Raw genomic sequence first — 19,404 nt, forward strand, 5'->3', positions numbered from 1 at the left:
CCTGTCCCACCAAAGGAGCTCTAGCATCACTTCACAACAGAGCAAGGTGATGTCTAGAACATTCCCAGTCCATTCCAGCAACTACAAGTGCTTGAGATCACTGGCCAATTTCATTCCCTTCAGAATAACTTGCCTCTAACCACAGTCTTATCCTAGGGATGAGGTGAAGCTATCTGTACATCCACACTTCCTTCTCCATTAGCACAGCATCTCATGTAGCTTGTACCCAGGACTGGAGAAATATTGCCAAGAGATCCTCTTGTTACATATCCTTCCAACCACACATGTGGGCACATCTGCAGGTTGGGCAAAACAGTGATTGAGAGCAACCCTACAGAGAAAGACTTGGGGATAATGGTTGAGGAAAAACTCACATGAGAGTAGTGTGTGCTCACAGCCCAGGAACCCAATGGAATCCTGGGCTGCATCCAAAGGAGAATGGCCAGCAGGGTGAGGGAGGGGATTCTGCCCCTCTGTTCTGCTGAGGGCCTCACCAAGAGTGCTGCATCCAGCTATGGGGTCCCTGAAATAAGAAGGACATGGAACTGCTGGAGCAAGTCCACAAAGTTGATAAAGAGGACCGCCCTTTGAAGGCTGAGAACGCTGAGGCTGTTCAGCCTGGGTAAGAGAAGGTTGTGTGGATACCTTCCAGTATTTGAAGTGGATCTACAGGGAAGCCAAAGAAGGAACTGTAGTGATAGAACAAGGACTAATGGGTACAAATTGAAAGAGAGGGAATTTAGATTAGAGATTAGGAAGAAATTCTTTACTGTGAGAATGGCAAGGCCCTGGAACAAGTTACCCAGAGAAACTGTGGATGCCCCAACCCTGACAGTGTTTGAGGCCAGGTTAGATAAGGCCTTGGGAAACCTGGTCTAGTGGGAGGCATCCCTGTCCATGGCAGGGGTATTTGGACTAAATAATCCTTAAGGCTCCCTCCAAACCTTAACATTCTATGATTCTAAGAGCATTCCCTATTCTGACAGGAGTTTGGTTTGCCCCTGTGTAGGGGTCTGCACTTCCAGGTTCCTGTATTCCCTTAGGAAAGTGTATTTCAGCTTAGTTCAACAGTTAAAGAGCAAAAACTTGGCAATTTCTACTGTACCTTTGAGAACTTACTCATTGGCTTAAAATCTGATGTCAAACCTGGCATCAAGTGATCCAGGTAAAATGGTATGGTTCTGAAAAGGCCTGGGGAAAAGGCCAACTCAGCCCAAACTGATGCAACACTTCTGAACTATTCCCAACCCACCCAATTAATGTGCACTGAATATTTTTGGAGAACAGATGCCACTACGAGTTATTTCATACCTGCATGGTGTGAAGACTGCAAGGACTCTTCAGTGGCAGAAACACAAGCTTTCACAGAAAACAGTGACATCCACCAATTCAAATAGGATCTCATTGAGACCAGTAGGCATACTCAAAAGACTCATAGGCAATTTCAGCAAGATGGAAAAGGCCTGGTGTATCCAGACTGAAAGCAAAATGATCTAAAATAGCCATGAGGAGCTTTCATCGAGATCAACTTGAGAGAGGAGCAGGAATTTTTTGCTGTTGCTTGGGAGGGGGGAAAAGAATACAGAGAGATGCAAATGTACTTCAGATAAGCACTACCCTTAAGATTTGTGAAGTTTTTCTCCCTAGTTGGATGGGAGAGAAAAAGCTCTGGTACCCCTCAGGCGAGCTGTGTTCTTCAGAGAATTGGATGCAACATAGAGGTTCTGAACACCATGAAGATCAGTCCTTCAAAACTTACAGTCAAATACTCGTGCCCCCACCTACACACACACAATTAGTACTTCACCATATTACAACTAAAATCACGAGAAGCCAGTCTGAATCCTTGTTCAAGAGAGCAACTGGGCAAAAGTTGCCTTGAACATTACATCCCCTGCTCTCAACTAAGTAGCACAGTTCCTGACTCTACTAGTAACTATTAAGGAGAAGTAACTTTTATTTTGCTGGACAGGAAGATAAGCAGCAAGTTTTAACAGAAATTCCCATTTCCTATTTGTCAGCCTTTTCTTAAACTGTTCCACGTTCATGAGAAACTTACAACTCCAAAGAGAACACTTAAAGCACCCCGACTCCTAGTAGCAATTCAAGCAGGGTTTCAGTGCTATTCACTTGAGTAGCATTCAGTCAGTCAGGGAAGCTGAAACAATAACATATGTGAAACAGCTTGAATCTTGAGGATATGATCTATACAGAATTAGTTAACAGAATTTTTTTCTTTAAACCCACACACTCACCATAACATTCATTTAGTAAATCTGAATAAGAACTGCATTCAAGAGAACACAATCTGCATGTGAACATTCTGTGAAGAGAAAGAATGAATTCCATGAATCAATAATTTGCTTCAATTGTCTTGGTTCTGTTTACTATCTACACTATGTTTGATGAGTCTTAACTTATTAATGTTGGACATCCTCTGTTTGAAATCTCTGTATAAGACTCCAAATGAACACAGTCTGTGTTTATTTTGACTTCACAGATAATTCAGCATCTGCTGAAGAGTTTTCAGACTGCAATGGACTTTATTAACTCTGCTGTCTTAAGTTCAGAAAAAGATCTCTGCATCATGTCAATTTGAGGCAAGAGGCCCTTCATTCAGTATCTCTTATTTTGCAAAACTATTTTTTATATTATGTTGATATCATATATAGTATTGGAGTTAACATTAACATAATAATGATGACATATGTGCTATTACCATTACAATGTTGGCATGTTGATTTTTAATATTGACAGAGCTGCCCAAAATATCTACTGTTTACAACATTTGTTCTAGCTAAAGAGATTTGGTAGCATTTGCTAATCAACTGCAACCACTTCCCACCCATAAAACTGATGCAAATAAGGGGAAAAAACAGCTAGAGGGATCCAAAGACATAAACACTTTTACTTATAACTCTGTAAAGAGAAATCCCTCTCTCTCTCTCTCTCTCTCTCCATATGGCTTTCTCTTGGCTCTTAATCATCTTTTCATTGGCTTCCAGCTGGCTGTCTCACTATCAAGACCAACTTGCTATGCCAAAGTCAGGCTCAGAAAGATGAGAGCTGCAGAGTGGCATGACTGGATGCAGCAGTTTTTACTAGGGGCAAGTCTAGCATAAAGGGTGCATAGCAGGGTCACTTCACTTGCCTGAGCCAAGCAGGCACTGCTGTGTTCCCAAAACATAGCAGCAGGTCTGTGTTCACACTTTTTAGTAGCGGGAGCAAAGAACAGCTACTACAATTGAAGCTACAGGGAAATTCTGCAGGCAGAAGTGTAATTACCTGAGTGGGAATTCTGGCAGAAAACCCAGACCTCTTTCTCTCCTTAAATAGAAACAAATACTGTGCAGTCACCATGGAGAGATTACGTACAGCATTTGGATCACATACAGCACTGAAATACAACACACACACAAGAGAGCCAGCCATGGAGCTGGCTTAGCAAAGCACAACCAAGTCAGGTCTCCACTGACTACAGCCACCATTTTAGCCATCATCCCAGTCTTACAAATATTAAGCTATCTGTCAAAATTCATGCTCTGCGTTAAAGGTCAGCTCTGCAAGCTCTTTGGTCCATCTGGGAGGACCTGGAGCCTGACATGACATGCATGAGACAGAGATGGAAGCACTCACATATTGATCTACCACTACCCAGGTAAGATTTTAAATTAAGAATAGAAGAAAACCACAGGGAAAGAAACATCCTATAGTGCCTGTGTGTGAAGGCCTGTTTGGATTTAGCTAAGCAGCCAGTCACTGAAGTGCAGCAGTTCTTGTACAGTCTGCAGAGGCTTTGACTTGCAAAAATTCTTAGTTTTGGTCCATGTTTGCTGGACTTTGGTTTCCAGTCATCCCATGCATTCAGGCCTACCTCCTCATCTCTCTCTCTAGCCATTCCTTCTGATCATTCCACAAGCCAGCTCATTTTTTTGCCTACATCCCCCAACAGCCCCTGACTCAATGCCAGCTTCAGCCCCCCTCTCCTGGGGTGGGAGTTTTCCTCCTCTACTCCATCATCCATATCCCCAGGCTTCCTCCTTGGCGCTGTGATAGCACCCCAGGGGGAGTCACCAGAGCACAGGGAAAATGAGTACCCTTTTCCTTCTTCAGGCACAGTATGGGCTGCAGTTTTTCAGTCTTTTTGGCTTCAAACTCCCCTCCAAATGACTACTTGTGCTCACTAGTTGTCAGGGCACTTCCTCTTTAGCCACCTGACTATTCACTCCTGTTTTCAAAGAGAAATACGGCTACTCAGAGTCCCTGAAAAATTCACCATCACTTTCTATTCTTCAAAGTCAGCAGGACTATTACCAGACTTAGAATCTCAAAAATTTGCCCCTCCCTTTCAAACCCGCCAACCTTTTCTTCGTTAATAACTGCAGTCAGCTTCCAAACCTTAGAAGAATGTTTTTTATCTGCATATATGTCAGGGTGGTGATACTAAATGGGAAATAGTTCACTTAGCAGGACCAGCAAAGCCTTGCTGTGTATCAGAAATGCCATTCCATGGAGAGTACTTTTCTCCCCTCTCTGCAGCAGCTCACTAATTTAGGTGCACATATCAGAGACAGCTGATAAAGTCACAGATACCAGGATGTCCTGCCTCCCATTTAGTTTTCCCAAGCATCCTGCAAGCCACCAAACAGCTTCAGATTTGGAAGTTTTGAAAACAACTCTCCTCATTTTAAAATAATCATACATTTCAATTTCCTCCACATACCACTAGCAATTATAGAAACAGCTATCTGATTTTGTAGTGATTATTCTCCAGCATGCACATCCCTATGACTGGCTTTTGTTTCTATTCTCACAAGACAAAGCACGGAGAGACCCACACTTTTTTCCCCTTTCCCACCATTACTGGTCTTCTCACAGCTCCTCTTTCTCTCCATTTTCCATGTTGTGCTTCACATAGGTTCCATTCCATGGGTTTTCTCAAAGGGAAATATCTTAATTTGTATTTATGAAAATCTGCTATTTTTTCACAGAGCACACATCCTGCTGCCTTGACTGTACTGAAACTTGCTTATTTTTAATGTTACATATTAATGAAAAGCTGCTAGAATGAGAGAAAGGATTTTCTATCATCAGTCAGCATCAGCATGAGAGCAGTCTGCTCTTGAAAGCCTCTAGCTCTGATTGTTCAAAAACACACTGTTCTCCATGTCAGTTGAATCTTGTGCGTCAGATATTAAAAGTTCAGGCTCTAAGTGCACAAATCCTGTTGAGATCTGAGAAAGTTCTTTGCCATAAATATTAATGAGGGCCAATTTCATGCTACTTGTTACATCCCATGTACACTTACTTCTTCAAACTATCCCTTGTCTTGTCTTTTATGTGCCAATAATCAATTTGTAAAGCATAAATCATAAAGCTTACCTAGTTTTTGATTATGCTACAGCCTATGATTTAGCATTTAATCAATTTTCTTACTTTGATAAGTGACGTTATTTCCATTTTATCATCTTATCTGTGTTTGAAGGAACAAATAAAAGTCACCTCTTTGAAAGATTAAAATTCTATCTATTATTTACTTAAAACCTAGTTTTAGAACTGCACCATCACAGTAAGCATTTAATCAGAAATGCAAACAAGAAGCTCAACCTGTACATCCTGTTCTGCCCTACATCAAGCATCAGTCACATTTCAGCATTACCTCGTGCAATCGGCAAACATCTGCTAAAGAGAAAACAGAACAAAATACCCACACACCAAAAGGTTACTTGACTTGCATTCTGTGTGAATTCAGACTGAACACGAGAGTCAAGTCCCTGTTGATCGGGGATGGGAAAAGAACGGGATGTTTTGGAAGACAGCTGTTTCTGGAGAGCCAGCAGGTGCGCGTTTGAGGAGGCCGGCACAGAAGGCACAGTCCCACACACGCTCCGGGCTCGGCGCAGGCGCTGCCCAGAGAGAACCTGGAGCCCCAAGGAACCTTAGGGCAGTGCTTTGCACAGTCAGGCAGGGCACACTGGGGCAGGGAAGATCACTTCGGGCTCCCTGCCATGCAAATGAGTTTATTCAGCTTTCCAGGCAGAGCAGCTGAGAGCTTGGACTGGAGACAAGAGGAATGCAGCAGGCTGCCCGCAGCCAGCCGGCCAGAGGGATCGCTTAGGCTGGAGTCACACTGTCTCAGCGCTGGGGTTCACTGGATTCTGAAAGTCCACTGGCCTTACTATTTAAAAGAGACATTAGTCATGTAAACATCTCAGTTTCTCATAAACACACAGAAAATACAAGTTTTAAAGAAATGTTGCCACAAGTCAGAGTAAGGTCATAAAGTGACATTCATTTGTTACCAGGGTCCCAGGAAGTTAAAAAAAAAAAAAATCTCCATTGTTACTAACAATTACTTGAGCTTTTGCTCCCCTTCAAAAGGTTTTGAATCCTTAGTTCATACAAAGAGTCTGTTTCATGTAAATATTTGGGGGAAAAATATTCTCTTTCTTCTAACTATAACTAGCTGATGATGTCAGCACAAGTGACCCAAGACATGATCTTCAACTGACAGCACTGACTTAACATTTCTCTGCTGTCTTTTATAACAACCTCTTGAAAGCATAAACTATGGCTGCTTTTTTCTTTTTTTAAATCTCCTACAGACATCTACTTCTAAGGATGTGAACAGGCTCAAACAGTAATCAAGAAATTGTACAATGATCTCCAAGGGTGCTTAAAACATTCTCCATAGCCTGTCCCTGTCTCCCAATGACATTTTCTCCCATTTAGAAGCTTGCCTTACTACCTGAAATTCCAGATTTAGAACTGATCTTTTTCCATGGCTAATGGTGTTGAAGTATACTTAACAAATTTGACCAGCCATTGAAATGCGTGTATTTTATGCAGTGTCTTCATCCAGCAGCTTGAGTTCCCACACGAGGTTCACTAACACTCTGAATGCCCTGAAGAGACTTGGAACTCCAAGACCAGCATCCCAGCTCCACAGATGAAACATACTCCCTCTCATCTTCTGAGAGGAGTGTCTGGAGCAGGACAATGATGTCTGTATGCCAGGACATAAACAGAAAGCTTTCTGTGGAGTTATTTACTGTAGAAACAGGCCCTGGCAACAGTTAGACTCCATGGTGATAACACATAACCAGGCTCTCAAGGAAGAGAATTGGGCATTCCTACTCCCCAGACTTGCAGCAAGGAGCAGATGGTCACAATTTCACCATGGGACACAATATTTCTATCCAGGCTGCAGTGGCAGAGCTGCCTTCTGAGGGCCTACAGAACCACCAGGGAGCCAAAAGCCAGGGGGTGACCTCTTCCCCATGGACTCTATCTGAAATACATTAGGAGATGCCTTAGCACAAGAGTGTACCAGGAGGACATGGGCACACAGAGACATCGTTTTGCTGATGTTGGGGGTGGCTTTGGCTCTGTCAGGGAGCTCTGAAGGAAAGGGGCTATCACTCACTGAGCTCAGTGCAATCGTTCTGCTACAGGGAAAGCAGATTCACCATTTGGCCACAGGCGTGATCTTATTTCACAGCACCTGAAAAGTTGATTTTCACAGTCTGTCCCACTTGCCTCATTAAAGATACAATTATAGACATTTATCTCCCACACCAGTGATGAATTACAACACTGCAGCAAGGTGGATTTTGCCTCAAAAAGTTATTTTGAGGCAGGGGGCTTGTATAAATGCAAATATTATGTATGCAAGATATATATGTGAAGCTTTCAAAGTTGAGTTGGCTTAAGCCCAAACATACAGAGAAGACACAAATTACACTTACACCGAGGCTCTAATCCTCCATTATTAGGAGGTTCAAAGCTATTGCTTAGAAGGTGCACAAGCTAACACCTTACCAAGTGCTAATTTAAAAATCAGTTTTAAATTTCTAACCAACATTCTGCATACAGAAGGCCCTTAAAGTACTGAAACAATACTCTCAATACAGTCAAATGGATTGTGGCCACATTTAAGTTACACTTTGTTTTGAAACTGGAAAATAAAAAATTAATTTTGAAATGGTCCAAGAGACCTTCCCTCACCATCCACCTGTGACAGAGTAGGACTATTCTAGAGAGCCCCTTATATGTTTAGAAGCCCAAAGAGCTTTTCACATTTGTCTCTTCATCTTGCTGTAGACTAGCAATGACAGCATTGATGGAACAGAGACAGAGCCTCATAGGCTGGGGCAGCTTGACTAAAAGGGACATCAAAGGATGGAGCCAAACTTGAATATGAGAAAGTGAGGAAATCTTCCCCAAGGAACCACCATGAAGATTTACTTCTTTTCAGATAACCCAAGCACAGGTTAACAACAACAGAAGTTGATAACAGCTTCACAAACACAGACCTAGGAGGAAATAATCTTGAAGGTCTATTGCTACAGCCAACTTCCACACTAGGGATTGTTCCTGCTGTGACACCATGCAGACTGAGCTCTTAGCACTGGTTTAAAGCTGTGCCATAGTAACACAGAGTAGCTGATGATGATGATGATGTTTTTCTGCATGACTCAACCCTCACTACCAGAAGAGGAAGCAGGGTCAATATTTTTCTTGGAAGATGCCCAGAACAGACCAAGAGAACAAACCCAGCCTTGTCCCCAGGGGCACAAGAGGACCCCCTCTAGCTGGGATTACAGTACATTGGGAAGGGAGGTTGCCCACAGGAGGGCTCTCAGTCTGGTGTTACAATGAGCCAGTTTGTACCACAGCCAATACAATACCCTGACAGGCAGCAGTAGAGACAGTAAGGAAATATCCTTTTATTTCTTCACATATGCAACCAGAGATTGCAAGGCCGGGTATAATATGAAAAAAATAAAAACTCCAAAAATCATCATGGCATTGAGCAAATGTGTGCAAAGAACTTTTTCTTTCAAATGCAAGTGAGCACTTAAACCCAAACTTTTCTATAATCTTAGGATACCATTTCAGTAAGAGGTGCTAATGGAGAAGCAGGACTATTTTTTGGTTTATCTGAGCCCCCTTATTTCAAAGTTTAACTCTTGTATTTTTCAAGTGCTGTGAACATCTTATGGCTCACAAACATGCTAAATGGAGTATCTACAGTGATTGTTTACTCTCTACAATAAACAAAAGCTGTAATAAAGTATTTCAAATAGAACACAAAAAGAGTAATTAGAGGTGTTTGCTAATCATTAAAAAAGACTTAACTCCCAATACCACAGAAGGATGTAATGAAAGGATTTCATTTCATATTGAACAAAATTATTTGCTTGTTCTGAAACAGTTTCATTTAATTTTAACCTCGCTTTCCTCCCACTTTCTAAAGGATAACTTCACAGGAAATTTCTGAACAGAAAGTTTTGAGATCATGCTTCAATCTTCTTTTTCCAACACCAAAAAAAGACACACCATACCAAGACACTTCAACCACATTTTTCTCCTGAATGGATTAGTAAAACCAATACAAATTCACATCACTTGTCAGCGTTGCCCACTCATCCTGCTTTTATTTTTTGCCAGGGTGCATTTTTTTGTATACTGGCTTCTGACATTTGCATGTTCTGACTGACAGCTGAACCCCAGTGCTTTTTGGGTAACTGGTTTGGTTATTTTAGGAGCAGAGTCAGCTACAGGATGGTAGATGTTCTGTATTTTTGTTTTACAACTAAAAAATAAGACAACGTTGTCATACTCACTCTGCTTATGAAGACTGGCAGATGTCAAATATCTGCAATTTTGATTTGGTCCAAGCATTTTTCATACAAGAGCTCTCACTTCTGCCAGTAGAGACTGGGCAGATGGTAGAACTGTCAGCTGAGGGCTTCAAAACACGATGGGTCTTGGCCCTAAAGCTGCTCATTGTTTATTCATGTCTAATATGCGGAAACTAAACAGATACTCGGAAGAGTTATTTGATAACTTGGGTTTTAGTCCTAATGCTGTCTATAAACATATAATTGTTGAAATGCTTATGATCAGACTCAAATGTAGCAATGCTGTTACAACAAAAATCACATACCACAAAAATGCATGAACATTTGGGTCTATTTAACAGACAAACAGTGATTTTTACAACATCATCAGTAGGCTTGTACTACACCATCCTAGTCTGGCTTTCTCCAACCAGATCACAGAACCCTTAAGAATTCAAACTATCAAGAGCCCCTATGGACCCTTTTAGGAACATGCTTAAAAATTGGCTTCATGGGTCTTCTGCATAAGCTTCCATGCTTTCCAGAACATACCCCTCCCTCTGGGTGTAACTGGACTTGGCACCTGCACCATTCTTCAAGCCACTAAAACATTTATTGCAAACTTTAAGCACTGGACAGTCTCAGTCTATGCAACCTCTTAAACAAAAACTTTGGCATTGGAAATACATCCTGAAGCTTTGCCTGATTGCCAAGCTCTGTACAAGTATTGTGCTTTAATGTTTACGTCTTTTGACGACACACCGCTCACCAATGAGTTCATCAGTAAATCATCACCCCTAGAGGAAACAGAGAGGCAAAAATCACCATTCTTGAGGAGCTGAGGATGCAGGGAATAATCAAGAGTCAGAGTACCACTGCCAGAACTGTAGAAGCATATGACAACAAGGTAGGTGTCACATGAAACTGGACTCCGGCTACAGCTCTGGCTCTGCTGTGAGCACCCTGAGATGCAGCTTTTGCACTCTAAAAGCATCCACACATTTGTCCTCTAAGACTTCTAGAAGCAAGCTGTTTAACAGAGAACTGTGTTGTAGAAGTGTTAATACAACAGAAGTTGGCAATAGTTTCCATTGTTTACAGTTTCTGGGCTTGTTTCAAATGTGGACAAAGGTAATAACAGTATTAAAGAATCTGCTCTTTGAAAAACTCACTGGAAGTACATGCCAGTAAGGGATACAAGCTTGTTTCTCAGGCCCATGAAACTAGAAGAAATGCTGCTATCAGGACTTAAAATGAAACTTAAATTAAGACATAGAAAACTTTAATAGCAACACTTCTGAGAAACCTAAGCACCTAACACTTCTGATCTCGACCTAAGCAACCATTACAAAATTGATTTTAAAAAAATACAGAACTGATATTTGATTAAGAAGCTAGTGTCCATTTTCCTTGCATTCTGAATGATAATCTGTGGCTTATTTTGGCTTCTGAACTCAAGTTTTTTATTTTGTTGTCAAGCATTGTGTTGAGGATCAGATGCCTCTCCTAGATAGGCTTTTGAGTACAGATGTCAAGAAAGAGAGGGTCTGCAGGACATCTGTAAGGAGTTTAACACCTTTATGGATATGCATTGTTCAAAGCATGATCCCACCACTGCTTGAAGGAGCAATTCAAGCTTGAACCCAGGATGATTCTGAGTAGCTTTATCATTTGAGGGAAGCCATTCACACACCTCTAACCTCAGCCACTTACATTACTGAAAAGAAAATTTCACAGAAACTTCAATATTCTGTGATTCTGAGATAAAAAGGACTAAACAAGCAAGGGCTGTGTTACAGTGCTGCCTAACACATCTCCTATTACCAGCACTTTGGAAAATGGGGATAGAGGGTCTCCAAGTACAGCTTCTCTATAGCTTTTACTTCACACAGATTTTTGAGTATCCAAGAGGATTGGTCCCTCTGTGGCTAAATTTAGGTAACATACTGCAGGCAGGTTTTTGTATTTTTCCCCTTCACAGCAGAGGCAATTGTCTGCTCTTTTTCTCCTATTGTATTAAAAAGCTGCCTGGTATTAAATTACACACTCTTTTATTGACAGAAACTCAGTCTTTGCTATTTCTCCTTAGAGAATTTCTATTCTCCCAACAGGAAGAAGGCACTTCTTTCAGTCTTAAAATGAGTACAGCTTTTAAAATGAACTTCATATTTTTTGCTAACAAAGCCAACTTTTCCAAGCAATACTTTATATTTGAGCTGGGCCCACTGCTGGGTAGCCTACAAGTGAAAACATAAATCTGTCACTAGCTGTTAACTATTAGCTCTCCCTTAGCAGCAATAGAAAACTCAGCTTGTGCTGCCTTCCTTGAGAATAACTTACTCCATTAAAGCTCAAATCCAGCAGATTTCCTATGAATAGGCAGATCAAACAGAGACACAGTAGAAAAGGTGCAGTACCCAGACATATTGCAAATTACAACATGCAGCTCTGAATTTTGCTCATTAACACACAGGTAAATTCACATCTGAAACTTTGGAACTGACCAGGAATAAGCATGAATTTATGCCAAGTTTCAGTCCTTGCACTACCTTCAACGAAGAAATGAACCCATGGCCCTCACAACACTATAAAAGATGAGTACAACCAGGTTTGAGATTATTTTTACAGTAATACTGGGGAGAGACCCTTGCTAGAGCTTTCTCTTTGTGTGCATAGTTCTGCTTCATGTAAGTATCTGCATCCCTTAGGCCTTGGCAGTGTCACCCATCTTCTCCAGGTTTCCTGCCACAGCCAGCACTGTGAAACAGCCACATTAGAAGATTTGGTCTTCCAACCATCCCTTACTTTATCCTCAGCAAAGGAACTCAATGCAGTACAGGTTAGGATGCCTTGTTACACTTTTTTCTAAGCATTACTGCTCTAAAGGAGCAGCATCTTTGAGAGCAACATCTTATGGATCTAGCATCACAAAGCCAAGCCATACACACCATGTATGGAGGATAAATCAACCTCTACAATTTTCACAGTGGTTCTTATTAAAAATGCTAGCAGAGACAGAGCTTTCACCTAAGACACAGATATCTAGTCTTCCTTCCATTATTACATTTTAGCATCTGCTGGAAGTTGGGGGCAGGGGGAACCTCTTTGACCCTTTGTTGCTTCAAAGAGATTGTTTATCATGGGATATCTCAAGTTGGAAGAGATCCATAAAAATCATTGAGTCAAACTTCCTGCTTTTGGCAGGACTACCAAAAACTGGACCACATGACTAAGTGCCATTCAGATGCTTCTTGAACCCTGACTGGCCTAGTGCCATAACCACTTCCCTGGGCAGCCTGTTCCAATGCCTGACCATCCCCTCAACAAGGAACCCCTTTCTAATGCCTAAAGTACCATTGTGATGTCAACATGAACATGTTTAATTCTCACCTCTGAGGAGTTACATTGAACTCTTATAGACACCCCTTCTCCCAGAAGTGGCAGGAGTTGAATTATAGGCAGAACAGGATGCTTTAGTGCACTAACAGCTGTAGGATGTCATCTATCAGGTACCTTTTTTCCCAAATCTGATTTTAAAGGCACTCCTACATGTGCAAACTTTTGGAGGGTAAGCAAAAGCACCAAAAGCTGTCATTTCAAATGGAACAGTCTGTGGGAATTTAATCTCCTTATCATGAGTTATCATTTACAAGGAATGGGCTCGGGTTATTTTAGTGCTTCTTTTGCTGTTAGCTTTCAGTGTGGGTTCATTGAAGCTATGAGGACTCTTGATCAAGTTTAGCTCAAAGACAAGTTCTTTTCTTAGCTTGTATAGACACAGAACAATCTGGAAAGCAACCTGCTTGCTGAATACTCTGCTTTGTTTGGACATATTGGGAAGAATTTTCCAACCATCTCTTTATATGCAGTCTACAGTTTGTCTTGGGTAAGGAGTAACATGGTCAGTGTACAACACCTTTGTGCTTTCACTGGAATGATCTCTCTCATTAAATAGAAGAGTTTCTATTTTTTTTACAAAAAACCCTTTTGATTCATTTTTATGATGATTGAACATTGCTTTGTTCAGACTTTTTGTGTCATCTGCATTCAGAATGTCTCCTTTGTATATCAGTTTTCTTCCTACTGATTCATGCTCCACCTTCATCTCACTTCATGAGTCATCTTCTCTACTATTTGCAGCACTTAACACTTCTGGCAGTGAGGCTTGACTTCTAGAGTTATTTATGGCAATAAAAGGCTGAGGAGCAGATAACTCAGGAAACTTGTAACAGGATAGTGATTACCTCAACCCTAGGTCCTCAGTGTAGGTTTAACACTGCTAAACCTCACATAGAAAATGGCAGAATTCAGCCTCCTGGCTGATCACATAATCACCACATCTTCCAGGACTAAGTGCTGCCCTCAGCAGCAGGGCTGTAGGATTGGGCTGCTCATTTGCATGCAGCAGAGACCAGTGTTATGATTACTAAGCTTTAACAAAACCATTCTTAAATCTCTTCAGCAGTGATAAAGTAACTTCTCTAAATCCTCAGGACCTCATTACCAAATCCCCATCTCTACCGGGTGTACAGCAACACTGCAAGCTCCACAGACACATCACTCACCAGCAAAGGGGAATTCTCACTGCAGGGAACACTCCCTCGTGAGTGAGCGCTGAGGTTATTAACACATCATTACTCTAGGCTTTCACTGGTATTGGAGTCCATCACCTCCATGCATGAAACAAAAAGGCAGAAGGCAAGCAGCAAAGTGTCACCCCAAAAACAAAATATACCCTGCTGAAAGCTTTTAATGTCTCTACAGAGGGATGCTCTGGGAAAGACACAGAAGAAAACCCCAGCTAGGCTGGAAAAAAAATTGGAAATGAGAAAGTGGGTGATTTTATAGTGAAGGACATGAAGCCTTCTGCTAAAGCAAAGAAACAGGTCATCTAATTCTGCTGTATATTTTTCCAGTGTTTGTTTTATCACCTGAAACCCCCTACTTTTTAATAAATCAAACTAATGTAGACAGTTTATGTACAACCTACTACCAACATATGATTAACTGCAGTACGGTGGATCTTATATTCATCTCAGAGACATTACAACTCCAGGGTTTTTTTTGCTGAAAGCCTGGAAGATTACTCTAAAAATATTCACAAGAGAGGAAACTTCTGGAGCAGTCTTTTTTTGTTCCTACAGCAAAAGATTCACAGTCCATGGACACCAGAACAAATTGACTAAATTCAGTGATTACTGGAGTAATCTTCTGATCACATTTGGGGTAGAAAGACAGAAAGAACTGCTGCATGTTTTTGACAAATACCTACTTCCATCCTTCAGTACAGAGCATTGCACATTTTGGATTTTGTTCTATATTGCAGAAGAGGAACTGAATAAAATACCACAACACATCACATTATTTTTTCCCCAGAAACTGCTCACCAAACCACAAAGAAGCAGACTGAAAAGGACTGCCTGAGTTTGGAAAGCCAGGGAGGTACAGACACCCTCAGCCCTCACCTTTAGATGCTGAGCCAGGGCTGCTGCTGAAGAAAATAACTGCAGTAGAGTAGACAGAACAAACAATTGCACTGAGGAGGACACTGTCACTGAGTCTTGGTAACTTACAGCTGCATCAGTGAATCAATCTGCCTGTGGCTTGCAAATATGAAGAGCTCCTCTGCTCCCTGCAAATACCTTTTTTGCGGGCAGAAGTAAATGATTTATAATGGGGCACAGCTGACTCTTGCTACTACCTGTCTCACCTGGGAAAAGGTATCTCATCTGTGTGTAACAACACACTAATTAGAAGAAACAGGTGAGAAGAAGCAGGAAGAGGCAAGTTAGTAATGAGCCAGTCACTAAATTCAAGCACATTCACATTATCATAAGTCTATCAAATTTAACTTGCTATTATTATATTATTAAATTTATCCAACTTCTTTATTGGCTCCATGACAAGATTCCCTTTTCCTAGGGATCAGGAGGTTGGAAACACATTGTATACACACAAGAATACATAAAAGCAGGAGCACACAGGGATAAAGCTGTGACCAGCAGGGATTTGGGGCAGTAGAAAAACATGGTGGGACCCTAAGAATTTTAACAATGCAGAGAGACTGGCAGAGAGGTGAGACCTTCAGACAGTAAGGTGACAACAGGTTCCAAGAACATCTGTTTGACAAGCATTGGGCATATGAGGGAAAGACAGAACAAATACCAAAATTATCATGCAGAAAACAACTGATGGGCTGAGATATACAGAGCACAGGTGAGTTGCAAGGAGATGACTCTTTCTATTCCAGAGTTGTATGTCTGGTCAGTCTCTTGACTTTGGAATCCTCTATGCCCTACCTTGAATGAGCATAAAACATTTATTACAGCCAGCTCTTCCAAAAAACCAGTAAAGCTCTTCCAAAAAACCAGTAAAGCAATTATGCCATTTTCAGTCTCCCTGCCATCAGCCCTGCCATCACCTCCTGGTCCATGCCCACTTCGATTTGGGCCACTGGCTTTGCCCACCTCCTTTCCTCACCAATCTCACACCATGCTCACCTCTGCTTCTAGCCTGGCTTTTTACTTTCTTACCTTCAGCTACAGGTGACACATTCTTCCTTTCCACTTTCCCAGCCAAGGAAATCCAGCTGCAGCACAGGACCACTCTTCTCTCAAATCACAGGCCAAGCACTGCAGAACAGATTAAAAGATAGCCCCGATTTTTACAGCTTTGTGGCAGTTCTCCTAGCACTCTCAGGAATAAAAAAAGCTTTCCTGCTTTCTCCTCTCTTGACAGACTTATACTAAATCACTAAGGGGAGGAGCAAGAGATCATCTCGTTTCCTAAGCAGCTGGGATCCCACCTGAGAAGCTGAGAGAGACAGCCCATTAGATAGAGCTTACTCTTTCAGCCCACCTCCAGGCCTGGTCCAGTTGGTATGTTTTGCAAAAAAATTGTATTAGCAATAGAGAAGAAAACCTGAAAACCACCCTGTGTTGCCTGGAAAGAACAATGGAGAAACAGGAATATGAGGGAAAAAAAAAAAAAAACTTAGAAAATAGAGAAGCTTTATTCAGCTGGTTGAAAATTTTCCACCAATCTGAAAATAGGAGAAATAAGAGACCTGAGAATACATTCTCTCTACACAGTTAACCCAAGCTGTTCCTTGAATTTTGTTTCTTAGGTACATTTAGCTAAGGTTATCTGGCCAGGTATGGAATAAAAGCTGTTGTATGCATATACACACATCCATACAGACTGTTCCACTCAAGTGCTAATAGTCTCCCAGTGCCTTGTCATGTTTTCAGAAGAGCAAATGATCATCTCTTTGCAGCCAATGCCATTTGTTCCATTATTTCCTGGGCAAGAATTTTAACTCCCTGCAGCACAAAGCCTCATAAACCCCTGATGATACAGAGAGAAAAGCATAGCATCAGTAAAAGTGCCTTTTTGTAGCAGGACCACTCATGTGGTTCTGTCTGGCTCATCTGTGTGTCACATGTGATTGTTAATCTCTCAAATCAACTCAGCAGCAAAGATACCTTGGAAAAAGCAACAAGAAATGCAGTACTAATAGCAGGCTACCTCAGATAAACTTCCTAGAATCAAAAACTTAAGATGAAGCTGGGGCATGGTGTAGTTCTACTGGTGGGCTGAGAAGTGATGCTGTCTAGCTTGTCAGCTTTACTTGGGGAGGGCACAAATCTGTTTCAGAAGTAAAACACTCAATTCTTCATCCTGTGCACATCCAAGGACTTAACCCAGAGCAGGTAACTTTTCCACCTGCATCTATTGGGGCAGGGTGCATGTTAAAGGTAGGTAGCCTGGTAAACGCTTTGTGAAGGGGTTGTTGTGTTGTCTCACCCCATTAGACCAGGGGAAGAACCATTCTGAGTCTTTCTAGGATGCCTTTTGGAAGAGGCTGAGCACTGTGTGGAAGGCAACTTCAGGGGAAAACGCCACATGGATTTCTCCTTTTATAAACTTCACAACTTTAATAATTGCCTTTATTAGGAGGATCTGCTGAAATCCACAATTTCATGCTTTTTAACACAATAAGCTTCTGAGCCTCTTCCTGCAATACAAGATACAAACTCTTGGCTGGGCACACAGTTTAAATATTTTCTGGATTTAGAAATAATTTAAAAATAAAGACCAAATGTCTCTGTTGAGTAAACTAATTTCTGTGTTATTAATAAGAGAAGCAGTTAAAGCCTGCCTTATTGAATTGTGTATTTAACTGAACACTGATATAGCTCCCACTGAAAACCATCCATGTCTTTCCATTACTTTCAGTGGATGTTGGACTTGTCTCTTGATGCTTAAGAGAATAGCTAAGCAGGGAGAACTCAGTTACATTTCTGAGCAAAGAAACAGCTTGCTGTTTTGACTTAGTTCAAGTGAACAGTACATTGTGAATATTCCTGTGTATAAAATTACACTGAGATGTAGCTGACAACTGCAGGGCTCCTCACCATGGCTAACTGCACAAAAAAAAAACTAGGACAGCAAATAGGTGCCAGGTGTCTGCTTTTAAAATGCCTTCAGGTATTAGATCTCCTCCTGTTTGACTGCTGGGTCTCTTACCAAAACCCTCGGGGCACAGTTCAACAGCTCTCATGACTAAGCTCCACAGACTTGTGTCACAGTCACATTTGCACTGCTCCCTGTCCCTTGACAGGTTGAAAAGGCACCAGCAAAGCAACAGAAGCCCACAACTCCATGGCAACTGTGGAGGAGAGCACTGGTCTCCCTGTCAGTGGCAATCTCTCTCTGCTAGCCATGCATGGAGGGAGACACACAAGCCTAGGCAAGGGTGACTTGAGGAGAAGCATCTCTGGAGGTCAGCCCAGCCAGGGCTTGCTCTCCTCAGACACAACCACCACAGACCTGTTTCCATTGGAGTAATTTGCCTGAATTTATTCCCTTGATCTTTACCAGAGGGCAGCCAGCTTTCTGAGACTGAACTCGAACTGGCAGAGCAACCAGGTGAACAGAGTCGGAGCTGCAGATGTTTGAGCGCATCAGCATCACTGGTGCGGGCCACAGGATTCCTACCCCGGCTGTCTGGGGACAAGGCCGCAGTCCCTGAGCCTCCTGCTTGCGTGATGAAGAAATGGTCGGTGCACGATGCTGTAACGCGTAGTCAGGCTCCTCTGAGCACACAGGCTTGAGCGCAGCTCGCTGCTCCTGCCCTGGGATTTTCCTGGAGTTCCAGCACAAAGCGCCGCCGGCAGGGGTCACCCTGTCCCGCGGAACTCCGTCCCGGCGCCGCTCCCGCCCCGGCACTGCCACCGGGGGGGTCAGGTGTTCATTCCTGCGGCTTTTTTGTTTTTTCCCCCCCTGAGCTTCTGAACAGGAAGGGAGAATATTCCGTGCCTGCTGTATTTATGCCGCCGTCCCTTTTAAGTCACTTTCCTAAGATACCCAGCTACAAGAAAGATGTGAATAACTTCGTTCACGCTGTCACCAGGAAGAAAAGCGGGAGAAAAAATAGAGTTCCAAGAATACAGAAAGACAAGTTCAAGGGAAGTAAAATTATGTATGTACTATCAGTTTGCTTTTTCTCTTACTCCAGAGGCAACTCTGCCACAGGGAGCAATGCCAGCCATACTCAGAGATTTCTCCTACAAGAGTCACCTCTGTTGAAGGGAAATGTTCTGTGTGATGCTGAAATTAAGAGTTCAAAGGAAGGGAAAGAAATGCTCAAAATAATCAGTGGATCAGGGACCAGGTTTGATTTTTTGTGGGGTTGCATCTGCCTGAAGGAAAGGCAGTAGGCAGGATCCTGTGCTGGTGGGAGCTCGCAGTGCCAGGCTGCTTTGCCTGAGGCTGA

General features: G+C 42.1%; 1 protein-coding gene across 2 annotated transcripts in view; it reads right to left on the reverse strand.

Moving 5' to 3' along the window:
• The window catches only part of ATXN1 (ataxin 1), a 368,814-nt gene that overhangs the window by 323,794 nt on the left and 25,616 nt on the right, over positions 1-19,404 (reverse strand). The window contains exon 3 of one of the 2 annotated variants that reach the window (XM_058027067.1): positions 16,160-16,258. The exons of the other annotated variant lie outside the window; for it this stretch is intronic. The gene's annotated coding sequence lies outside the window, so the exon portion shown is untranslated. The remainder of the gene's footprint in view (positions 1-16,159; positions 16,259-19,404) is intronic. 2 annotated transcript variants of the gene reach the window in all.

Source organism: Melospiza georgiana, chromosome 1, assembly GCF_028018845.1.
Source record: "Melospiza georgiana isolate bMelGeo1 chromosome 1, bMelGeo1.pri, whole genome shotgun sequence".
NCBI lineage: Eukaryota > Metazoa > Chordata > Aves > Passeriformes > Passerellidae > Melospiza > Melospiza georgiana.